Source organism: Prionailurus viverrinus, chromosome X (genome assembly GCF_022837055.1).
Source record: "Prionailurus viverrinus isolate Anna chromosome X, UM_Priviv_1.0, whole genome shotgun sequence".
Lineage (NCBI taxonomy): Eukaryota > Metazoa > Chordata > Mammalia > Carnivora > Felidae > Prionailurus > Prionailurus viverrinus.
Window position 1 is genome coordinate 7,000,399 of NC_062579.1, and position 18,482 is coordinate 7,018,880.

Below are 18,482 nucleotides of genomic sequence, written 5' to 3' on the forward strand. Positions count from 1 at the left end.
GTAAAGGACATTCGCGTCGTCTCGGAGACCCGTGTTGTGCAGCGTGCGGCTGACGGTGCTACCGAGTGGTGTTCCCTTCTCTTCACAGACTATGCCCTGGAGCCTTCTTTCTGGAAGCAGGAAGAAGGAATGGGGGACTTGATAAAGAGAGAGGGCCCCTTTTTAAATGTCACTTTTCTGAGAACACAGTTTATACCTTGTGTATGTGTGTGCATGTGCATGCAAAAATTGAAAGTTTTTGTTTCTGGGTTCCCCATAAATACCAAGAAGATACTAGAGACGCTGGTGAGTCAGACGTCAGTGAGAACAAGAATCTAGAGAAGGTCATCAGTTTGGAAGGAACTGGTCAGACAGACCTGAGTTACTCCAGATCTTAAAGGCATTAAAATGGCTCAGTTTGGGGCACCTGGGTGGCTCGGTCAGTTAAGCATCTGACTTTGGTTCAGGTCGTGATCTCACAGTTCGTGAGTTCGAGCCTGAGCTCAAGCCCCGCTTTGGGTGAACGTGAGCCCCACTTTGGGTGAGCCCTACTTCTCCCCACCCCCACCCCCGCCCCTCACTCGCTTGTGTCCTTTCTCTCTTCCTAAAACGAAACAAAACAAAAGATGCTTCGGTTTCCCCCAAGTGATCCCCTTTTGGAAAGCCCTACACGGAAACCATCTAGAAAGGCCACTGACTACAAAGAATCCCCAGTGGACCCCACATCCCCCTGCCAACAGTCAGCTACATTCTTTTTAAATTACCAGGGATTTCATCGGTACGTCTACAAAGCACTGCTGTTTTTGGTTTCTTTGCTTATACCAAGCTATCTTCCAAGAATGGATTTAACACAAATATAAATTGTTACATACTTTTTACACTCATCAACTGCCACAAATTTATCAGTCATTTACAGGTTGTTTCAACCTCTTATGAGTTGAGGCACATGTACTGATGATGCTTATGCGTTGTGTCAAATGGACTGGTTATAAGTGTATTTTAAATGTATCAGTTGGAACATGTTGGACCATAGAGATAAGGTTAAATTTAAAAACAAGCGAAGAAACTGGGGGAAAGAAGGCAGAGCGAACTGCTCGACACCCGTGCTGTGGCCACACATTTGGTTCTGAGCTTTCAAGCAGCCAAGACACAAGGAGAAACCGGCAGTTACGTGAGCCAGTGTCCATAAAGCATAAACTAATTCTTAGGGAAGGTTCCGTTCGCCCTCCGTCCTAGCACCAGGAACAGTATGAAAGTGAGCAAGGACCTCATCAGTGACCCTGTGACAAAGAGACAAGTTTGACATATTTGTTCTTCTCGGAAGGCCAATGGAAACGTGCAACGCCGAGAGTTCCAAACAGCAACTCTTGGACAGGGATTGGGATCAAAATATTTTTGTCCAGTTAAGATGCTTTCCAATGTATTCTTTAATCCAAGGCTAGATTGGAGGGCTGTGATTCATGCCGTAAGTGGGAAAATTAAAAGGCTCTTTGAGTCAACTGGGGAGATTGTTCAAACTACATCTGACTCCTTTCTGGTGCCATCCTTCCTCAAGATTTGATAGGGGGGCGCCTGGGTGGTTCAGTCAGTTAAGCATCCGACTTCGACTCAGGTCATGATCTCACAGTTGGCGAGTTCGAGCCCCACGTCGCGCTCTGTGCTGACAGCTCAGAGCCTCGAGCCTGCTTCGGATTCTGTGTCTCCCTCTCTCTCTGCCCCTTCCCTGTCAAAATATATACTTTTTTTTTTTAAAGGAAGAAAATGTGAGGCACCTGAGTGGCTCAGTCGGTTAAATATCCAACTCTTGATCTCGGCTCAGGTCACGATCAGAGGGTTCATGAGTTCGAGCCCCATGTTGGGCTCTGTCCTGGGAATGCAGATCCTGCTTGGAATTATCTCTCTCCTCTCTCTTTCAAAAATAAATAAACATTAATTTTTTTTTAAGTTTATTTGTTTTGAGAGAGACAGAGAGAGTGTACAAGCAGGAGAGGGACAGCGAGAGAGAGGGAGACAGAGGATCCAAAGCAGGCTCTGTTCTGACAGCAGAAAGCCTGATGCGGGGGCTCGAACTCATGAACCAAGAGATCATGACCTGAGCTGCAGTCAGACCCTCAACCGACTGAGCCATCCAGACTCCCCAGCAAATAAACATTTTTAAAGTGAAAAAAAAAAAAATTCAAAGACACCTACCAATAAAAATAGACCTGATTTCTAGTGCAAAATAGTTTTCACTTAAGAAAAAAGATGATTTTCAATTTGATTTTCTGTTTTAGCTGCATAGCTAAGAAATTCCCTGGGATTAGGATGGTGTGTTTTCTTTTTCTTCCTCTGGGGCTTTGTAAGGACACATGAGAACTACATCTTTTGGCTGGGAGGTTATCTCTGTTAATATGTGGGATCACTAGAGGTTATTCACAGAGGAGGTAGGAAGCTATGGACTTCATCCTTTCATTCAAAAGGCCTTTTGCTACTTGCAATAAAAATTCCTTTCATGAAAGACGGGTGGAACGATATTCCATCACATTGAACTCCCTATTTCCATTGCAAAGACAATAACCTACGTTTGAGGAAAGAGAGAGTACTTGTGCCTCTAAAGTTCACCCGAAGTCACTTGAAATTCCTTATTTTTACTACCTTGAAGAGGGATGGGAAGGAAAAAAAGCAGGAGAAATGTTGTAAACATATTGGCATGTTGGCACGCCATTTCGTTTCATACTTTTGAAAAAGACCTTTAAAAAGACCTATGTTGTGCCCTCCTAACTTATACGGTTCAAGGGACCTGTGACTTCTGCACAACGTCGAACAAATAGCCTCAGGAGGATTTCACATGGTGCCCCGGGGCTAAGATTTCTAATTTTTTTAAAGTATTTTCATGGTACGGGGCGCCTGGGTGGCTCAGTCGGCTAAGCGTCTGACTTCGGCTCAGGTCATGATCTCCCAGCTCGTGAGTTCGAGCCCCGCGTCGGGCTCCGGGCTGACAGCTCGGAGCCTGGAGCCTGCTTGAAATTCTATGTCTCCCTCTCTCTCTGCTCCTCCCCTGCTCACGCTCAGTCTCTCTCTCCTTCAAAAATAAATAAAAACATTAAAAAAAAATAAATAAAGTATTTTCATGGTAAAAGGAAGGGTAGTACAGGAAATCACGTAAAGCAGATACGTGCCTAAGTGAAGTCTTCTAGGTTGAGCACCCTTGTAACTGTCACCAGGTCAAGAAAGGGTTTTGCTGGCTACCCCAAAGCCCCATCTACGTGCCCATTCCTGGCCCCTTCCCTCCCTCTCCCCGTAAGTAACCATCACTTTTGATTCTCTAGGAATCACTTCCTTGCAGTTTTTAATAGTTTTATTAGCCAATTACATGTACCTGGATATGACGTATAGTCTTGCCCATATTTTAAAATTAAATGTCTCTTTTGGGGGCGCCTGCGTGGCTCACCTGGTGAAGCGTCCGACTTCGGCTCAGGTCATGGTTTCCCAGTTTGTGAGGTCGAGCCCCGCATCAGGCTCTGCGCTGACAGTGCAGAGCCTGCTTGGGATTCTCTCTCCGCCCCCCCCACCTCTGCCCCTCCCCCATGCTCGCGCGCTCTCAAGATAAACTTAAAAATAAATAAATAAAATAAAATTTGACGTCTCTTTCAACTGTAGGTCCCTTGCCCAACTTGTCCAATCCTTTCTTTTGCTTGCAATTTATCTTCCGAAGAGCCCGGACTGTTTGAAGAGTGGCATTTCGCGGCGTGGAGTTTGCTGATCGGGTACTTGTGGTTTCCACCTTTCAGGATGACTTCCGGTGATCCTCCCGTCCTGTGAATCACACACCCGTGTAGTCCACTCCAGCCTGGTATCAGGGTTGGTCTGTGTGACCAACAGAATACAGCCAAACTGATGGCAGGTGGCTTCTGAGGCTTTACCATAAAAGAGGTGCTGCTTCTGGTTTTGTCTCTTGGATTACTCAGCGAGAAACGCCAGCCGCTACCTCACCAGGACATCGAAGCAGCCTGGGGGAGGCCCGTGTTGGCCTTCCGCCGACAGCGCCGTGGTCGGGCCACCCTGGAAACCGCTACTCTAGCCCCAGTCAAGCCTTCCGATAACTTCAGCCCCAGCTGACAGCTTGTCTGTGACCTCACGTGTGAGCCTGAGCCAGAAGCCCCCTAGTAAACCATTGAATTCCTAATCCGCAGAGACTCTGAGGATGATAAGTGTGCATTGTTGCCTTAAGCCGCCAAGCTCTGGGGCCATTTGTTGTGCGGCGGTAGATAACTAACACAACGCTCTTGACGCAGTTCAGTATGTTTCCTTGTCCTCCGTGTTTCGTGCAGTTCAGCAGTGGGATCCTGAGACTCGTCAGACTTAGGTCAGCTCTGTCTGGCAGGACCACGGGATGGTGATGATTTCCGACCTAGACAGCTCATCATGTCTGGTGGTCTCCCTTTTGATGCTGTTACCAGCCACTGATGTTTACTACCTTATATATTTATCGGCAGTTGCAAAATGGTTCTTTTCTAATTTTACCCTTTCTTTTACAGTTATTTATTGGAATACTCTCATAGGGAGGGACTTCCTCTCATTTAGTACTTGTCACCCACAGTTACGGTTCGTAGACGAAAGTGGGATAAATCTTTGATTCGCTTCCTTGATCTATTAGTTTTTCCAGACAACAAATTGGTTTCCTGTCCTCATCACCGTTCTAAATACTCTTATAAATTCGTGTATTTAAACATTAGATCGACTGCAGTTATGATCGTCGTCACCTTCTCAGAGCATACAGTCACTGCATACTATATACTCTCCTCCACCCCATTAGCCCTCATTTGGTCTTTCTCAAATATGGTAATCACTAACTACATGTGCCAGTTAAACACTAGAAATGTGAGCCTAAGGAATTGTATTGTAATTTTAAATAACCCTTTGCCTTTGTGCACTTGACCCGTAGCTAGCACAACCGATAAACTGAATATTGTAATTCGAATTTTAGTTGCCCTCTGTGGCTAGTAGCTACCATATCGGACAGCACAGAGGTGGGGGTGGGGTAGAGATGAACAAATCTGCGAGGGGGGCAAAATAAAAATTAAAGACAAATGAGTTCGTCCCAAAGAACTCCCAGGGGAGTCTGAGCTGGCGCATTAGAAGGCTCGTATCAGCCGGTGCTCAACTCTCTGAAACAGTTGACCACACGCCCTGGGTGGCCCAATCGCACCCCCAGGTATTCTGATTTCATTGGTCCAGGGGGGTTCCAGTTTGCAGCCCAGCCTAAGCGTATAAATAAGTGTGTGAGCCATTCACTCTTTCAACAACCTATAGAGGTCTTACAGTGTGTCAGACACTCTTCTGGTCACTCCTGACTTGATCCCAAACCTGCTTCCACACACAGCTCAGGGCAGCGAGGCCAGGAATCTGTATACAAAGAACTCAACGCCGTTGCGGAAGAGGATGGGAAACCATTTCAAGCCTCCAGGATGGTAGTGGCAGGATTTAGGCTGCATTTTAAGAAAAATCCCGCCTGTTGTGATATTGTGATTTGTAATAAGAAATATATATATTTGGGAGCACCTGGGGGGGCTCAGTCGGTTAAGCGTCCGACTCTTGATCTCGGCTCAGGTCAGGATCTTACGATTCCCTCCCGAGCTCCTAAAACCCTTGGAATTGCCTCAACGAGGAGAGCCTTAGAGGTGTGTTTTGTTGTGTTAACGAGGTACTTTGGGAGAGCACCTAAGGATTGAGGCAACCAGGTGATTCTAGGGCTGGAACTTTCGGTCCCACCCCCTGAGCTCTGAGGAGGGCAGGAGGTTGAATCAATCACCGACAGCCAGTGATTCACTCAATGATGTGGTGGAGCCTCCATAAAAACCCAGGAGGACGGGGGTGGTGAGTGCGTCTTTGCCATTGGGCCGTCCCTGAATTACAAAGGTAAGAGTTACCGACGGAATCTAGGGACGGATCCAGCGGCTGGGGACTTGGTTCACTGGGCGCATAAGGAAACGCAGACTAAGAAGAAAAAGGCAGAATTTTCAACCCCCTGGGTTGTTATCTGTAACAGCCAAAATGAAATTACAAGGGTGCTGGTTCAGGCTGCGATGCTGGACCCAGCTTAAGATTTCAGGGGGCCTGAGCTTTGGCCACTAGCCTCGAAGCCACCTAGAAAAGGGGAAACTTCTGCAGGGACAACACAAAGCCCCTCTACGACCTCTGGTCACCAGGAAGGTAGTCGCCACGGGGGAAGGGCGAAACCAAGAAACTATCGAAACTAGGGTGCGCGGTGTGAAGCTATCATTTTGGGGACGGGCGGCCTCATTTTTGTGGATCAGTTTCCTAAGCAACCTTTGCTGAAATGGATTATGAATGAAAGCGACTAATCAGGACTGTCTTTGCTTTTGAATGCCGCCGAGGGGAAGTGTGTGTTTGAGTTGATCCAGACCTAAATAGGAGGTTCTTCCTGAAGGAACAGGCAGCCTAGTGGACCGGACAAAAGCCACCGGAGGATCTGTTAACCCTGAGAAGGGGGACTTCCCCCCTCCCTCTGTGAATGACTCTGTGGAACGCTCCAGGTAAAGCTACCCAGAAGTTTCTATGCAAGCCAGGTGGGACTGGTGACTGCTGTGGTTAAGGGGGGGAGGGGGGACTCCCTTCACAGGGGCACCTCATTTAACCTTATTACTGAAAAACGGACAAAACTCAGGGAGCCTTGTCACTTTGGCCGTCCCTGCTTGACCTCCTGTGTCTTACAAATGCTGATAAAAACCTGAGGTTAACGAGAGGATAGGAGTAGGCTGAGGGGAGTCTAGGAAATCTTGCCCCCCAAGTGGAAACTTCTAAACGGTTACTACAAGATCATGACTAGGAGTTGGGGCGCCTGGGTGGCGCAGTCGGTTAAGCGTCCGACTTCAGCCAGGTCACGATCTCGCGGTCCGTGAGTTCGAGCCCCGCGTCAGGCTCTGGGCTGATGGCTCGGAGCCTGGAGCCTGTTTCCGATGCTGTGTCTCCCTCTCTCTCTGCCCCTCCCCCGTTCATGCTCTGTCTCTCTCTGTCCCAAAAATAAATAAACGTTGAAAAAAAAAAAAAAAAAGATCATGACTAGGAGAAATGTGCTCAGAGGGAAACGAAGACTGAGGAGAGTCCCAGGAAACACCCCCCACCCCCGGCAGGGTCGCCATCTTGAGGTGGCTATTCAGAAATGGATGGGGCGCCTGGGTGGCTCAGTCGGTTGGGCCCCTGACTTCGGCTTAGGTCATGATCTCACGGTTGGCCAGTTCCAGCCCTGCATTCGGCTCGCTGCTGTCCGTGCAGAGCCCAGTTCGGATCCTCCCTCTCTCTCTCTCTCTTTCTCAAAAATAAACAAAAAATGGGATGCACAAAATGGGCACAGATGAGGTTAAAAGTTTGAATAGGGCAAAGGAACTCCCTGATGGTCCCCAACCTTAAACAGCCCCAAATAAGTTTGCTGTGTGTACCCCAGTTGGAAGGAATTAAAGAATTCAGAATCCCCAGGAGGTGGGGGAACCACTTTTTTCCACATCCCACATTGTCAACGTTCAAAGAGGCACGTAATAAATAAAACCGGTCCTTGGTAACCGTCGATTTCTAAGGTAATGGCTTTGCACCCCGTAATCATCTGGGGAGCTATGAAAAGATATCCCCATTCTAGGGCACCTGGGTGGCCCAGCTGGTTAAGCCTCCGACTCTTGATTTCAGCTCCCGTCATGATGTCGCCATTGGTGAGTTCAAGCCCTGTATTGGACTCTGCACTGACAAGTGTGGAGCCTGCCTTGGGATTCTCTCTCTCCCTCTCTCTCTGTCCCTTCCCTGCTCACATTGTCTCTCATTCTCAAAATAAACATTTAAAAAAAATTTTTTTTTAAATCCCTCCATTCTGATTTCTTTGGTATGACCTGGGCATCAGAATTCTTTAACTCGACCCAGGGGGTTTTAATAAGTGGCCAGGGGTGAACTGCATTGCTGTAGGGCAGCAGCTCAACCTTACATGTGCTTGCAAATCCCCAGGGGCTTTGGTGAGCTGCAAATTGACTCTGTAAATCTGGGTTGGGACAAGATGCCGCATTAAAAAAAAGAAAATTGGCTGATGGTACTGTAAATTGGTACAGCTTCTTAGAACAATCCACTATCAAACGAAATACAGCATACCTATATGCTCTGACCGGAGTTCTCCAATTAGGTAGTCTTTTTTTTTTTTTTTTTTAATTTTTAAACGTTTATTTTTGAGAGAGACCGAGTGTGAGCAGGGGAGGGGCAGAGAGAAAAGGAGAGACACAGAATCCAAAGCAGGCTCCAGGCGCCGAGCTGTCCGCACAGAGCCCAACGTGGGGCTCGAACTCACAAGCCGTGAGATCACGACCTGAGCTGAAGTCGGACGCTTAAGCGACTGAGCCACCCAGGCGCCCCGTCCAATTAGGTAGTCTCTTATGAACATGTGCACCTATGTGCAAGATGACCCGTGTATGCAAAAATTCCTCACATTGGAGTTCGTGCACTGGCCTAAACGCCCATCGGTAGGGGGCTGGGGAGATAAAAGCTAGGGCCTCCGCAAAATGCCATAGAAGACTCCATAGCTCAAGATCCAGTGAGGCCGGCCACATAGGCTAGTGGGATAATCCATAAAACACGCTGTCACATGGAAATAAGGTAGAAATGATAGGAATGTTTACAGACCTATTGCTGTAAATACAGACCATCTAGGGGAGGATATATGACCCACTGGGAACCGGGGTTGCCTTCGGGGAGAAGCGGGAGGTGGGGATTGAGCAAAAAACCCAGACTTGATTTAGTCAAACTTCCATGAACAAGCTTGTTTTGAGTGATGGGTGGGGGCAGAACAATTCAGCGAAGCATTTTTTTTTTTAATGTTTATTTATTTTGAGAGAACTGGAGAGAGGAAGGGGCAGAGAGAGAATCCCAAGCAGGCTCTGTGCTGACAGCACAGACCCGGATGCGGGGCTGGATCTCCCGAACCATGAGATCATAACCGGAGCCTAAAGCAACAGTCGGATGCTTAACTGAGCCACCTAGGCGCCCCTCAGCTAATCATTTTCAAGGCAAAAAAATGGGAATTTGGAGAGTCTTAATGAAGTCCTGTGGAGAAAGGTTGTTCTTCATAGTAAGCTGCTTCCTGGAATCCAAAACCTGGGGAGATTTCCTTCTGCTGTTTTCCAGGAGTACGGAGCTCAGGTAGCGTTCAATATCCTTGTTGGAGAGAAGGAACGAGGTGTATTTTTTCATGGCAAATCTTTTTGTACCTTTCTTTTTTTTTTTTTTTGAGAGTGTGCATGTGGATTGGGGGAGAAGGGCAGAGGAGGAGAGAGCATCCCAAGCAGGCTCCACGCTCAGCGCAGGGCTCAACACGCGACTCAACCCTACAGTCCCCGCAGCATGAGTTGAGCTGAAATCAAGAGTTGGACGCTCAACCGACTGAGCCCCCCGGGTGCCCCCTTGTGTACTTTGGAGTTCGGCCCCAAAATAAACTTAAATAGAAAGTTTGAAAATTTTACACGGATGAAAACAAGACCATGAATTCCAGAAACCCCTTTTCTTGCTATGGTTTAGAGTTCTTCCAAAATGGTTCTGGATGTAGAAGGAAGTCTTAGGCCGTGCTTATGGAAACTTGGGTGGAAATGCCGAGAGCTTAGAAATGTTCCCAGGGTTTTGATAACTCAGTTCTGAGTTTCACCCGTACAGATAAGCGGGTCAAGCCGGCCTACCACACCACAGAAACGGGCTCTATCTGTCTCGGGGATCAGTTTCGCAGGCAGGCATTGTATTCCGTTCCCACAAATGTGCTGTTTCCGAACCTCCGCTTGGACAAATGAGAACAGATCCTGAAATGGGAGATGTGCTCTAGCCCACGTGTATGCAAAAAAGAAGCAGAGAGACATTCATTTTCTGCTGAAAGGGATTTTGTGAAGCACTGCGTTTCTATGACACTGAGCCCTTGTTAACAGCCGACCGAGGATGATGTGATCGAGTTTGGGAATTTCCTCCACTCCTGGGGTCTGCTCTTTTTTTTTTTTTTCTTTTTTTTAAGTTTATTAAGTTTTTGAGAGCACAGGAGGGAAGGTCCGAGACCGAATCCTAAGCAGGCTCCACGCTGTCAGCATGGAGCCCGACGTGGGGTTCGAACTCACGAACCGGAAGATCATGACCTGAGCCGAGGTCAAGAGTCAGACGTCGAACTGATGGAGCCACCCAGGCGCCCCTCTGCTCTTTTCCTAATACACGTTTTTGGACTCTTCTGTCATCAGCTGTGTCGGAGTTTGGCCTCTTGTTCTACAGGTGTTTCGGGCAGTGATTACGCATCCAAAAACGTGGGCCTTAGCAGGACCCGGGTTGTGCAGCCTATTTGTTCAGTTGATCTGCCTCTTAGCCCCAGAAACCTGATTGTGATTGCCACAGTTGACCCGTTCAATTCCCTGAATAGCTAAAAGGCTTCTTTTGCTAACGATAAAATGACAACAGAAAAGTTAGTCAAAATTAAATCCTCTCTAAGGAAGTGAACTATATATAGCTTCCTAAATAGTTAAGTGTAGCACATGGAGATTTCTCAGGACAAGGCTGGAGACCGACTGCTTGTGACCTCGACTCCCAAGTTCCCTACACGTGGACATGGCTGATGCTAACACAGTAAGGCCCGAGAGAGACCGGCAGTGCCCTAGGCCAGCCGTCGGCATGTAGCGTGCAGGCCTTCAGCGGCAGGAGCGGAGATCCACCCCGGTTGGGGACTAGTGCCTGTGCTTGGAAATCAGTATCGAGTGCAAGAGGAAACTGAGGCAGCCTGTGGTTGGGAGACACAACTTTCCTCTAATGGTATGCTTAGGCTCCCACACTTCCCAGCAGCTTTGCCAAAACTTGTCCTAAATTATTTTTTTTAACTTAGTTGGAGAACGAGAGCGCGCACGTGAGCCGGGCAGAGGCAGAGAGAGGGGGAGAAAACCCCAAGCAGGCTCTGAACTGTCAGCGCAGAGCCTGACTCAGGGCTTGAACTCACAAGCCGTGAGACCGTGACCTGAGCTGAAACCAAGAGCCGGACAGTTAACCGACTGAGCCACCCAGGCGTCCCCAGATTTTCTGCTTCTGTTTGCTAACTTGATTGCTGGCCCTGGGCCCTCTTGTCTCCTGGCCCCAGGCTGCTGGACATTTCCTGCCAGCCTTATGAGGAAGGTTACTTTGTTATATTCAGGTGCTCTGTGTTTCCCAATTCTAGTAAGTCTGAGTCTTGGGTGATTTCTGTTAGTGGAGGATACAGCCTTTGAGGATTGCGTTTTTAAGATTTAGATTCTGATGTCCCCAGCTGTTAGAGCACAGATTTAAGAAATTCCAGCAAGTTGCATTTTTCCTTTGACGATCTAGAATTCTCTGTTGACTTGGGCATGTGGCATCCCGGGCTTTGTCTTTCTAAGTTGGGCTGACTTTTTGAGGGTTAGAGCCATAGGGTTGTTGGTGCAGGAGAGCAACTCCTAGGTTGAAAAGGACCCGGAACGTTGCCCTTGGCACAGAAGTCGCCGATAGTTCGGGTGTCTCTCATTCAAATAGACCCACTGACTCTTCCCACGCAACTTCTCGACCCCCATTGTTGGGCTGCACAAATACAGCCGTCGTGCTTTCAGGTTCATTGCAGATTATGTTGTTGGAATGGAATTTTGCCACATCGCATATTGAATAATATTAGCGGAAAACAGTTTGAGCTCGAGACTCCTGTTTATTTTGAAGAGGAATCCTCTCTACATAGGAAATGGTAACCGTATTCTCTCCAGGGAGGGATATTGAGTGACGGGAGGACCCAGGCTGAGTGGGAGGTGGCCTTCTCCCTTGATGCTTCGGAATCTTTCCGATTTCTTTGTACTGAGGCAGTACTATGCTTTTTCTAAGTTTCAAAACAACGAAAAGTGGGGGCGCCTGGGTGGCTCAGTCGGTTGAGCATCCGACTTCGGCCCAGGTCACCATCTCCCGGCTCGTGAGTTCGAGCCCCGCATCGGGGTCTGTGTTGACAGCTCACAGCCTGGAGCCTGCTTCAGTTTCTAGGTCTCCCTCTCTCTCTCTGCCCTGTCCCACTGTCTCTCATGCTCTCTCTGTCTCTCAAAAATGAATAAACATTAAAAAAAGTTAAAAAAAATGAATTAACTCCTAAAAAGTGACTAGACGATGAAAATGGGATTCTCCTTGGACTATGTGGATACCTTAGCATTACCTGGTTCATTGAATTCTCTGTCTGACCTGCTGCTGTCAGAGCTGTATGGTGACAGTCCTGACTGCTTGTCCCCTCCAGTGCCATTCTTTTTTGCAATCACGTAGACTCTGGTTGTCATTTTGCCTTCGTTCATTTGCTTCTGGGAAGAGGAATTAACTGGACTGCCTTGGCTTCCAGTGGTGGTCAGCTTTCAGTTAAAGATAGGCCTTTTTTTAATTTATTATTTCTTTGATTTTTTTTTTTAAAGCTTATTGATTTCTTTTGAGAGAGACAGAGACAGCGTGAGCAGGGGAGTGGCAGAGAGGGGGAGAGAATCCCAAGCAGGCTCTGTGCTCAATCCCATGAACGGGCAAGATCAGCACCTGAACCGAGATCAAGAGTTGGAAGCTTAACCGACTGAGCCGCTCAGGCGCCCTAAAGGTAGTCTTTAAAACATTCACGTACATGTATAGTTTTTAAATTTTATTTAAGTCCAAGTTAGTTAACATACCGTGTAAAAATGATTTCAGGAGTAGAATTTAGTGATTGCTCGCTTACATGTAACACCCAGTGTTCATCCCAACAAGTGCCCTCCTTAATGACCATCACCCATTGAAGTACAGAAGTACCTCAAAGAGAAAGTAACTGTGTAACATTACAATGTTCTTCCCACTTAAAAACATGAGGGATATTTTACTTTAAGAGCGGGGAGCTGCTAACAGAGGTACAACATTTCTAAACCAACATATGGAAAATATTACAGACCAAGACATGAATGAGTCCTGAATTAGATCCAGGAGATGTCCTGGTTATAATTATAAACACTTAATGAAATCACAGACCCAGAAATGTGGCAATATGAAACCCTCAGCTCTTAGCCAGAGGTGAGCAAAGATTTTTTTTTTTAATTCGAAAGCCAATGATTTATAATACTTCAAGTTGAACCTAGCCTTCTCGTTACATTTATTCATGAAAATGATAGATGGGCCGTTTCCCGATGAATGAACAGATTTCCTACCATTCATTGGAAGATATACTACAAAAGGGGGAAAATGTCACTCAGCGAAACCTCTATGTTTCTTTACTTTCTGGACAACTGAAACTGACATGAAAAATGAGTCCCTTGTGAATGTTGAAGTTAGACCTCCCATCAGGACTCCCAAGGGTAGGATCTCAGGGATAGCAAAGCATAGAGGCACTAAATTACTATGTCGAACTTTCTTTTAGTTTTTAAATTTTATTTAAGTCCAAGTTAGTTAACATACCGTGTAAAAATGATTTCAGGAGTAGAATTTAGTGATTGCTCGCTTACATGTAACACCCAGTGTTCATCCCAACAAGTGCCCTCCTTAATGACCATCACCCATTGAGCCCCTCCCCCCACCCAACACCCTTCCAGCAACCCTCAGTTTGTTCTCTGTATTTAAGTCTCTTATGGTTTGCCTCCCTCTCTTTTTATCTTACTTTTCCATCCCTTTGCCTGTGTTCGTCTGTTTCTTAAATTCCACATAGGAGTGAAATCCTGTATTTGTCTTTCTCTAATTGTGCTTAGCGTAATACGCTCTAGTCCTATCCACGTTGTTGCAAGTGACAAGATTTCATTCCTTTTGATCACCGAGTAGAGTGTGTGTGTGTGTGTGTGTGTGTGTGTGTGTGTACACACCACATCGTTATCCACTTGTCAGTCAGTGGACATTTGGGCTCTTTTCTATAATTTGGCTATTGTTAATAGGGCTGCTATAAACACTGGGGTGTATGTGCCCCATCGATCAGCATTTTTGTATCCTTTGGATAAATACCTAGTAGTGCAATTCTTGCGTCACAGGGTAGTTCTATTCTTAATTTTTTGAGGAACTTCCACCCTGTTGTCCAGAGTGGCTGTACCAGTTTGGCATTCCCACCAGCAGTGCAAGAGGGTTCCCATTTCTCCACATCCTCACCAACATCTGTTGTTTCCTGAGTTGTTCATTTGAGCCATTCTGACAGGTGTGAGGTGGTATCTCATTGAGGGTTTTGATTTGTATTTCCCTGACGATGAGTGGTGTTGAGCATCTTTTCATGTGTCTCTTAGCCCTCTGGATGGCTTCCTTGGAAAAGTGTCTGTTCGTGTCTTTTGCCCATTTCTTCACTGGATTATTTGTGTTGAGTTTGAGAAGTTCTTTGTAGATTTTGGATACTAACCCTTGATGTGATATGTCATCTGCAAATATCTCCTCCCATTCTGTTGGCTGCCTTTTAGTTAATTGCTTCCTTTGCTGTGCAGAAGTTTTTGTATCTTGATGAGGTCCCAATAGTTCATGTTTGACTATGTCGAACTTTCTGAACGGAGGCAGAGCAAGGCCTGTGAGGAGAGTATGGAGAGGGTCTGGAATACTACCCCCCGACATGGGAATGGAAGAGGCGGTGCCTATAAGCTTGCCGAGCCATTGTAACGTAATAGGAAACAGCTGCTGTCAGACCCAAGCGTTGAGCAGAGTTAAAAGCAGTGGGTCTCTGAGTTGCAAGCTGAACTTAGAGTTGGTCCTGGTAAAATGAGTCACCTTTCCAAACCTGCCATTTTTTCTTTCTCCTCAGTGCTGCTTTTGTATTTCAGCTTCGACAATATCTTGTCCCTCACAGTTGATTCTTTCCCACAATTCTCAGTCTCAAATTCTCTTCTCCCTCACAGTTCTTTCTTTCCCACAATGCCTTTCTCTCCCATGGTGCCCAGGCTCTGCTACAGTTCTCCATAGGTTCCTACAATTTGTTCTCCGTTTCTGCCACAATTTCCCATCAGCCCCTAGAATTCTCCCATTTTTTCAGAATTGTTTTTTTCAGTCTGTTGACATTCTCTCCGTGCTTCCCACAGGTCTCGCTGACATTCCTACAAGTTTCAACGTTACAATTTTTATCTCCATCGTTCTAGACTCTAACAATTTTGTTTTTGCTAAAATAACTTTATATCCTTTCCGCCAAGTCTCCGCTGCTCCAAGTCTGTTCTTCCCGTAACTTTTTGCATCTCTTATAATTCTCCAATTTCCCACAATTCTTGGTATTCTAATTGTCATCGCCTTCACAATTCCCCATTCTCTCTCAAAATGTTATTTTCATTCTGCTAATTCTCCACTAGTCCATTTCTCTTCCACACCCAGCTCCCACACACGATCGCCCCTTGTCTCCTGCAGTCGCCCCTCAATTTCTTTTTATTCTGATAATTCTCCATTCACATTTCTTCTGCCCATCTCTCACCATTCTTTCCCATAAATTTTCTTCTTTCCCCCAAGTCCCTGCCATTCCCACAAGTCCCTGTATTTTATTTACTTATTTTTTTAGCATTTTATTTATTTTTTGAGAGACAGAGAGAGACAGAGCATGAGCGGGGGAAGGGCAGAGAGAGAGAGAGAGAGAGGGAGTCACAGAATCCGAAGCAGGCTCCAGGCTCTGAGCTGCCAGCCCAGAGCCCGACGCGGGGCTCGAACTGACGAACCATGAGATCATGACCTGAGCTGAAGTTGGACACCTAACCAGCTGAGCCACCCAGGCACCCCAAGTCCCTGGATTTTAATTCCCGTGCTCTCCCACAATTCCCCATCCTTCCCACAGTTATATGCAGTTCCCACAATTTTCTCTATGATTCCCAGTATTCTAATTTCCATCTCTTAATTCTGCAGTCTTTTTCAGAATTTGAAAAAATGTTTATTTTTTTTAAACGTTTATTCTTGAGAGAGAAAGAGAGAGCGAGCCAGCGCACAGGCAGGGAAGGGGCAGAGAGAGAGAGGGAGGGAGACACAGAATCTGAAGCAGGCTCCTGGGGCCCGAACCCACAGACTCTGAGATCACGACCTGAGCCAACGTCTGACACTTAACCTACTGAGCCACCCAGGTGCATCTCAGAATGTATTTTCATTCTGATAAATCCCCACTCTGCCATTTCTCTTCTTCACAGAGCTTTCCAGTCTTTCCCATAATTCCCCTTCTTTCCCACTAGTCTTTGCTTCTCCCACAATATCCTTTCCTTTCGTAAGGATATTCCTTCCTTTGCTCTCCAAGTCCCCGTCCTTCCTACACTGAGACGCCACTCTCCTGTTTCTTCATTTTCTCCCACAATTCTCTTTACAATTCCGAGTAATCCAATTTCCATCTTTAACTTTGTATTTTCTCTCACAGTTCCCTTTGCTCTGATAATTGTCCGTTTTCTTTCACAGTTCTCCTCTACCCCCAACTCTCCGTTTGTTCCCACAGTTCCCTGTCTCCCCACCCCCCAATTCTACATCCACCCCATAGTTGCGTGCAGCCCATAATTCTCCAGTCCCTCCCCCAATTCTGTCTTTACAATTCTCGGGATTGGAATTCCCTGGTTAACGATGCAACCTACCCACAGTTGCCCCTTCACGCTGTTCTGTCAAGGAAAGGAGCTTGTGCCAGAAGGGAAGCCATTTACTTCATCAAGAAAGTTGCTGTGAAAAAGGAAGTCATGCCCCCTGAGCACTGCTGAGAAACATGTCAGATTTGCTTTCTAGTACAAGCTTCTTATCCTGGTTTGGGCTAGTAACTAACGGTTCCTGGCCCTTGAGTAACTCTGCCCTTTACTTAGAGTCTAGGTCCCGTTGCATACAGGAACAGTTGCTGAGTCCGTAAGGAGAGAAAGGAATTAATGAATTTTGAAAAAGACTCATTCGATAGTGCTTAGGGAACATTGGTGACATGCCGGGCCCTGTGTTAAGTGTTGGGAATACAAAAGTGAGCACCCCGGATGAAGTCCCTGCTTGAGGGCCAGGGCCCTCAATCATGGCACAGGACATCTACCTGCTTGCTCAGAAATGTCTCATCCCTGACCACGGCCACCTTCGCGGAGCTCAGTACCAAAGCTAAGGTGTCTCTTGCGGGTCTGCGCACCTGGAAGTCTCCCCTAGGCAAAGTCAAGGAGCCGGTGAAGGTGGCCGCTGATGTAGGCACAGTCTAGGTGAGGATAGCCTATCTGTGTCTATCAAGAGGAAGAATGAGGTGGGAGAAGCCATCCAAGAGAAGGTTGTCAAGCAAGAGGAACTCTTCATCACTGGCAAGTGAGGACCCACCTTCTTTGAGAGAATCCTAGCAAAAGAGGCCCGTCAGAAGACTTTGAAGGATCTGACACAGAACTGTTTGGACGTCTGTTTCATTCACTGGTCACCGGGATTGCAGCCTGGGAAGGGCTTTTTCTCCAAAGACAATAAGGCAGTGGCCTCACCAGTAAATTAACGTTCTTGGGAGCCTGGGGGACCGTGGAGGAGCTGGTAGATGAGGGGCTGGTGAGAGCCTTTGCAGTCTTCCACCACTTCCAGATCGAAAGGCTCTTGAACAAACCTGGACTGAAATAGAAGCAAATACCCCACACGAGAAAAAATGGATCTAATACTGCCATTCCAAGGGCATCCCCGTTACAACTGACAGCCTTCTGGGCTCTCCTGAAGGACTCTGGGCCAAGTCCAAGGACTTTTCGCTTCTGGAGGGTCCCAAGACCAAGGTGATTGATGCAGAGCCCAAAAAACCCACAGCCCAGGGTCTGATTCAGTTCCCCATCCAGGGGAAGAGGGTTGGAATCCCCAAGTCTGCGACAGTGGCATGCATTGTTGAGGACATCAAGGCTTTTGACTTTAAACTGAGTAATGATGAGATGGTGACCATACCTAACTCAGTAGAACTGGAGGGCCAAGCACTGTGGATTCTAGCTCTCACTTAGAGGATTTATCCCTTTAGTGCAGACTTATTGAAGCTGAATCTCTTGATAAGATTACCTGGGAGGTTCTCTCTCTTGACTTGACTGCAGTGTAACTCTCTCTACCCGAGTCCCCTTTTAGCCAAGCCGATCTGAAATCCCAGTGACCCTGGCCTTGCTGTAGGCCAGAATCTAGGCACGGTTGTGTCTAGGTCAGTACGGTTAGCTAGGAGCAGATTATCACAGGGAGATCGAACTGATAAACAAATTACCATCTTTTTTCTTTTTTTCAATCATTTGATCCGATCACTGGGGAACACCGTAAGGATTTGAGGATTAAAAAAAAATAAAAGACGAATAATGGCACAAAAAATAAGTCCCTCCTCTTGTGGAATTTATGTCTCAGTAAACAAATTGCTCGACTTATGCACAATCCAACACAGAATTTCCAAGTGCGAGAAACGCCGTGAAGAAAATGAAGCAGGTGGCGTGGCAGAGATGGAGGGGTGGTGACGCTACCCAAGGTGGGGTGTGGGGAAGCCAGGTTGGAGCCCCCGGGAGCTTGTCAGAAAGGCAGAATCGCAGCCTCGCACCCCCAGCCCCTTGAACCACGGAGTCGCAAGTCTGCATTGTAACAGATCGGCCTGCACGGTACAGATTGAGAGC

General features: G+C 46.9%; 1 pseudogene; it reads left to right on the plus strand.

The window, feature by feature from the left end:
* Nucleotides 1–16,874: 16,874 nt before the first annotated feature.
* On the plus strand, nucleotides 16,875–17,840 carry LOC125157703 (aldo-keto reductase family 1 member B10-like; annotated as a pseudogene).
* Nucleotides 17,841–18,482: the final 642 nt, after the last annotated feature.